The sequence below is a fragment of the Oncorhynchus masou genome, unplaced genomic scaffold (genome assembly GCF_036934945.1).
Source record: "Oncorhynchus masou masou isolate Uvic2021 unplaced genomic scaffold, UVic_Omas_1.1 unplaced_scaffold_2252, whole genome shotgun sequence".
Taxonomy (NCBI): domain Eukaryota; kingdom Metazoa; phylum Chordata; class Actinopteri; order Salmoniformes; family Salmonidae; genus Oncorhynchus; species Oncorhynchus masou.
In genome coordinates, this window is record NW_027008724.1 from 58,442 (window position 1) to 64,441 (window position 6,000).

Below are 6,000 nucleotides of genomic sequence, written 5' to 3' on the forward strand. Positions count from 1 at the left end.
GATATGGACAGAGGGAGAGAGATAGGCCTACTGAGAGATAGAGAGATGGAGACAGAGGGAGAGAGATAGGCCTACTGAGAGAAGGAGAGATGGAGAGATGGTGACAGAGGGAGAGAGATAGGCCTACTGAGAGAAGGAGAGATGGAGAGATGGTGACAGAGGGAGAGAGATAGGCCTACTGAGAGAAGGAGAGATGGTGACAGAGGGAGAGAGATAGGCCTACTGAGAGAAGGAGAGATGGAGAGATGGTGACAGAGGGAGAGAGATAGGTCTACTGAGAGAAGGAGAGATGGAGACAGAGGGAAAGATATAGGTCTACTGAGAGAAGGAGAGATGGAGAGAAGGAGACAGAGGGAGAGATAGGCCTACTGAGAGAAGGAGATAGGCCTACTGAGAGAAGGAGAGATGGAGAGATGGAGACAGAGGGAGAGAGATAGGTCTACTGAGAGCAGGAGAGATGGAGACAGAGGGAGAGAGATAGGTCTACTGAGAGAAGGAGAGAGGGAGACAGAGGGAGAGAGATAGGTCTACTGAGAGAAGGAGAGATGGAGAGAAGGAGACAGAGGGAGAGAGATAGGCCTACTGAGAGAAGGAGATAGGCCTACTGAGAGAAGGAGAGATGGAGAGATGGAGACAGAGGGAGAGAGATAGGTCTACTGAGAGAAGGAGAGATGGAGAGATGGTGACAGAGGGAGAGAGATAGGCCTACTGAGAGAAGGAGAGATGGATAGAGGGAGAGAGATAGGTCTACTGAGAGAAGGAGAGATGGAAAGAAGGAGACAGAGGGAGAGAGATAGGCCTACTGAGAGAAGGAGATAGGCCTACTGAGAGAAGGAGATAGGCCTACTGAGAGAAGGAGATAGGCCTACTGAGAGAAGGAGAGATGGAGAGATGGAGACAGAGGGAGAGAGATAGGTCTACTGAGAGAAGGAGAGATGGAGAGATGGAGACAGAGGGAGAGAGATAGGCCTACTGAGAGAAGGAGATATGGACAGAGGGAGAGAGATAGGCCTACTGAGAGATAGAGAGATGGAGACAGAGGGAGAGAGATAGGCCTACTGAGAGAAGGAGAGATGGAGAGATGGTGACAGAGGAGAGAGATAGGCCTACTGAGAGAAGGAGAGATGGAGAGATGGTGACAGAGGGAGAGAGATAGTCCTACTGAGAGAAGGAGAGATGGTGACAGAGGGAGAGAGATAGGCCTACTGAGAGAAGGAGAGATGGAGAGATGGTGACAGAGGGAGAGAGATAGGTCTACTGAGAGAAGGAGAGATGGAGACAGAGGGAAAGATATAGGTCTACTGAGAGAAGGAGAGATGGAGAGAAGGAGACAGAGGGAGAGAGATAGGCCTACTGAGAGAAGGAGATAGGCCTACTGAGAGAAGGAGAGATGGAGAGATGGAGACAGAGGGAGAGAGATAGGTCTACTGAGAGCAGGAGAGATGGAGACAGAGGGAGAGAGATAGGTCTACTGAGAGAAGGAGAGAGGGAGACAGAGGGAGAGAGATAGGTCTACTGAGAGAAGGAGAGATGGAGAGAAGGAGACAGAGGGAGAGAGATAGGCCTACTGAGAGAAGGAGATAGGCCTACTGAGAGAAGGAGAGATGGAGAGATGGAGACAGAGGGAGAGAGATAGGTCTACTGAGAGAAGGAGAGATGGAGAGATGGTGACAGAGGGAGAGAGATAGGCCTACTGAGAGAAGGAGAGATGGAGACAGAGGAGAGAGATAGGCCTACTGAGAGAAGGAGAGATGGTGACAGAGGGAGAGAGATAGGCCTACTGAGAGAAGGAGAGATGGAGAGATGGTGACAGAGGGAGAGAGATAGGTCTACTGAGAGAAGGAGAGATGGAGACAGAGGGAGAGAGATAGGTCTACTGAGAGAAGGAGAGATGGAGACAGAGGGAGAGAGATAGGTCTACTGAGAGAAGGAGAGATGGAGAGAAGGAGACAGAGGGAGAGAGATAGGTCTACTGAGAGAAGGAGAGATGGAGACAGAGGGAGAGAGATAGGCCTACTGAGAGAAGGAGATAGGCCTACTGAGAGAAGGAGAGATGGAGAGATGGAGACAGAGGGAGAGAGATAGGTCTACTGAGAGAAGGAGAGATGGAGAGAAGGAGACAGAGGGAGAGAGATAGGCCTACTGAGAGAAGGAGATAGGCCTACTGAGAGAAGGAGAGATGGAGAGATGGAGACAGAGGGAGAGAGATAGGTCTACTGAGAGAAGGAGAGATGGAGAGAACGAGACAGAGGGAGAGAGATAGGCCTACTGAGAGAAGGAGAGATGGAGAGATGGAGAGATGGAGACAGAGGGAGAGAGATAGGCCTACTGAGAGAAGGAGAGATGGAGAGATGGAGAGATGGAGACAGAGGGAGAGAGATAGGCCTACTGAGAGAAGGAGAGATGGAGAGATGGAGACAGAGGGAGAGAGATAGGCCTACTGAGAGAAGGAGAGATGGAGAGATGGAGACAGAGGGAGAGAGATAGGTCTACTGAGAGAAGGAGAGATGGAGAGATGGAGACAGAGGGAGAGAGATTGGTCTACTGAGAGAAGGAGAGATGAGAGATGGAGACAGAGGGAGAGAGATAGGCCTACTGAGAGAAGGAGAGATGAGAGATGGAGACAGAGGGAGAGAGATAGGCCTACTGAGAGAAGGAGAGATGGAGAGAGGGAGAGAGATAGGTGTACTGAGAGATGGAGAGATGGAGAGAAGGAGACAGAGGGAGAGAGATAGGCCTACTGAGAGAAGGAGAGATGGAGACAGAGATGGAGAGATAGGCCTACTGAGAGAAGGAGAGATGGAGAGATGGTGACAGAGGGAGAGAGATAGGCCTACTGAGAGAAGGAGAGATGGAGAGATGGTGACAGAGGAGAGAGATAGGCCTACTGGGAGAAGGAGAGATGGAGAGATGGAGACAGAGGGAGAGAGATAGACCTACTGAGAGAAGGAGAGATGGAGAGATGGAGACAGAGGGAGAGAGATAGGCCTACTGAGAGAAGGAGAGATAGAGAGATGGAGACAGATTGAGAGAGATAGGCCTACTGAGAGAAGGAGAGATGGAGACAGAGGGAGAGAGATAGACCTACTGAGAGAAGGAGAGATGGAGAGATGGAGACAGATTGAGAGAGATAGGCCTACTGAGAGAAGGAGAGATGGAGAGATGGAGACAGAGGGAGAGATAGGTCTACTGAGAGAAGGAGAGATAGAGACAGAAGGAGAGAGATAGGCCTACTGAGAGAAGGAGAGATGGAGACAGAGGGAGAGAGATAGACCTACTGAGAGAAGGAGAGATGGAGAGATGGAGACAGAGGGGAGAGATAGGTCTACTGAGAGAAGGAGAGATAGAGACAGAAGGAGAGAGATAGGCCTACTGAGAGAAGGAGAGATGGAGACAGAGGGAGAGAGATAGACCTACTGAGAGAAGGAGAGATGGAGAGATGGAGACAGATTGAGAGAGATAGGCCTACTGAGAGAAGGAGAGGAGAGATGGAGACAGAGGGAGAGAGATAGGTTTACTGAGAGAAGGAGAGATAGAGACAGAAGGAGAGAGATAGGCCTACTGAGAGAAGGAGAGATGGAGACAGAGGGAGAGGGATAGGCCTACTGAGAGAAGGAGAGATGGAGACAGAGGGAGAGAGATAGGTCTACTGAGAGAAGGAGAGATGGAGACAGAGGGAGAGAGATAGGCCTACTGAGAGATAGAGAGATGGAGAGAGATAGGCCTACTGAGAGAAGGAGAGATGGAGACAGAGGGAGAGGGATAGGCCTACTGAGAGAAGGAGAGGAGAGATGGAGACAGAGGGAGAGAGATAGGCCTACTGAGAGAAGGAGAGAGATGGAGAGATAGGTCTACTGAGAGATGGAGACAGATTGAGAGAGATAGGTCTTCTGAGAGAAGGAGAGATGGAGACAGAGGGAGAGGGATAGGCCTACTGAGAGAAGGAGATATGGACAGAGGGAGAGAGATTGGCCTACTGAGAGAAGGAGAGATGGATAGAGGGAGAGAGATAGGCCTACTGAGAGAAGGAGAGAAGGAGAAAGAGAGACAGAGGGAGAGAGATAGGCCTACTGGGAGAAGGAGAGATGGAGAGATGGAGACAGAGGGAGAGAGATAGGCCTACTGAGAGAAGGAGATATGGACAGAGGAGAGAGATTGGCCTACTGAGAGAAGGAGAGATGGATAGAGGGAGAGAGATAGGCCTACTGAGAGAAGGAGAGAAGGAGAAAGAGAGACAGAGGGAGAGAGATAGGGCTACTGGGAGAAGGAGAGATGGAGAGATGGAGACAGAGGGAGAGAGATAGGCCTACTGAGAGATGGAGACAGATTGAGAGAGATAGGCCTACTGAGAGAAGGAGAGGAGAGATGGAGACAGAGGGAGAGAGATAGGCCTACTGAGAGAAGGAGAGATGGAGACAGAGGGAGAGGGATAGGCCTACTGAGAGAAGGAGAGCTCAGAAATCAGCTCAATGTAATTGAAGACTCCATAGACTCTAACCACTTCTGGGAAAATTGGAAAACACTAAACAAACAACAACATGAAGAATTATCTATCCAAAATGGAGATGTATGGGTAAACCACTTCTCCAATCTTTTTGGCTCTATAACAAAGAATAAAGAGCAAAAACATATACATGATCAAATACAGATCTTAGAATCAACTATTAAAGACTACCAGAACCCACTGGATTCTCTAATAACATTGAATGAGTTAAAGGACAAAATAAAAAGCCTCCAACCCAAAAAGGCCTGTGGTGTTGATGGTATCCTCAATGAAATGATCAAATATACAGACAACAAATTCCAATTGGCTATACTAAAACTCTTTAACATCATCCTTAGCTCTGGCATCTTCCCCAATATTTGGAACCAAGGACTGATCACCCCAATCCACAAAAATGGAGACAAATTTGACCCCAATAACTACCGTGGAATATGCGTCAACATTAACCTTGGGAAAATCCTCTGCATTATCATTAACAGCAGACTCGTACACTTCCTCAATGAAAACAATGTACTGAGCAAATGTCAAATTGGCTTTTTACCAAATTACCGTACAACAGACCATGTATTCACCCTGCACACCTAATTGACAACCAAACAAACCAAAACAAAGGCAAAGTCTTCTCATGCTTTGTTGATTTCAAAAAAGCCTTCGACTCAATTTGGCATGAGGGTCTGCTATACAAACTGATGGAAAGTGGTGTTGGGGTAAAACATACAACATCATCAAATCCATGTACACAAACAACAAGTGTGCGGTTAAAATTGGCAGAAAACACACAAATTTCTTCACACAGGGTCGTGGGGTTAGACAGGGATGCAGCTTAAGCCCCACCCTCTTCAACATATATATCAACGTACTGGAGCGGGCACTAGAAAAGTCTGCAGCACCCGGCCTCACCCTACTAGAATCTGAAGTCAAATGTCTGCTGTTTGCTGATGATCTGGTGCTTCTGTCACCAACCAAGGAGGGCCTACAGCAGCACCTAGATCTTATGCACAGATTCCGTCAAACCTGGGCCCTGACAGTAAATCTCAGTAAGACCAAAATAATGGTGTTCCAAAAAGGTCCAGTCACCAGGACCACAAATACAAATTCCATCTAGACACTGTTGCCCTAGAGCACACAAAAAACTATACATACCTTGGCCTAAACATCAGCGCCACAGGTAACTTCCACAAAGCTGTGAACGATCTGAGAGACAAGGCAAGAAGGGCATTCTATGCCATCAAAAGGAACATAAATTTCAACATACCAATTAGGATTTGGCTAAAAATACTTGAATCAGTCATAGAGCCCATTGCCCTTTATGGTTGTGAGGTCTGGGGTCCGCTCACCAACCAAGACTTCACAAAATGGGACAAACACCAAATTGAGACTCTGCACGCAGAATTCTGCAAAAATATCCTCCGTGTACAACGTAGAACACCAAATAATGCATGCAGAGCAGAATTAGGCCGATACCCACTAATTATCAAAATCCAGAAAAGAGCTGT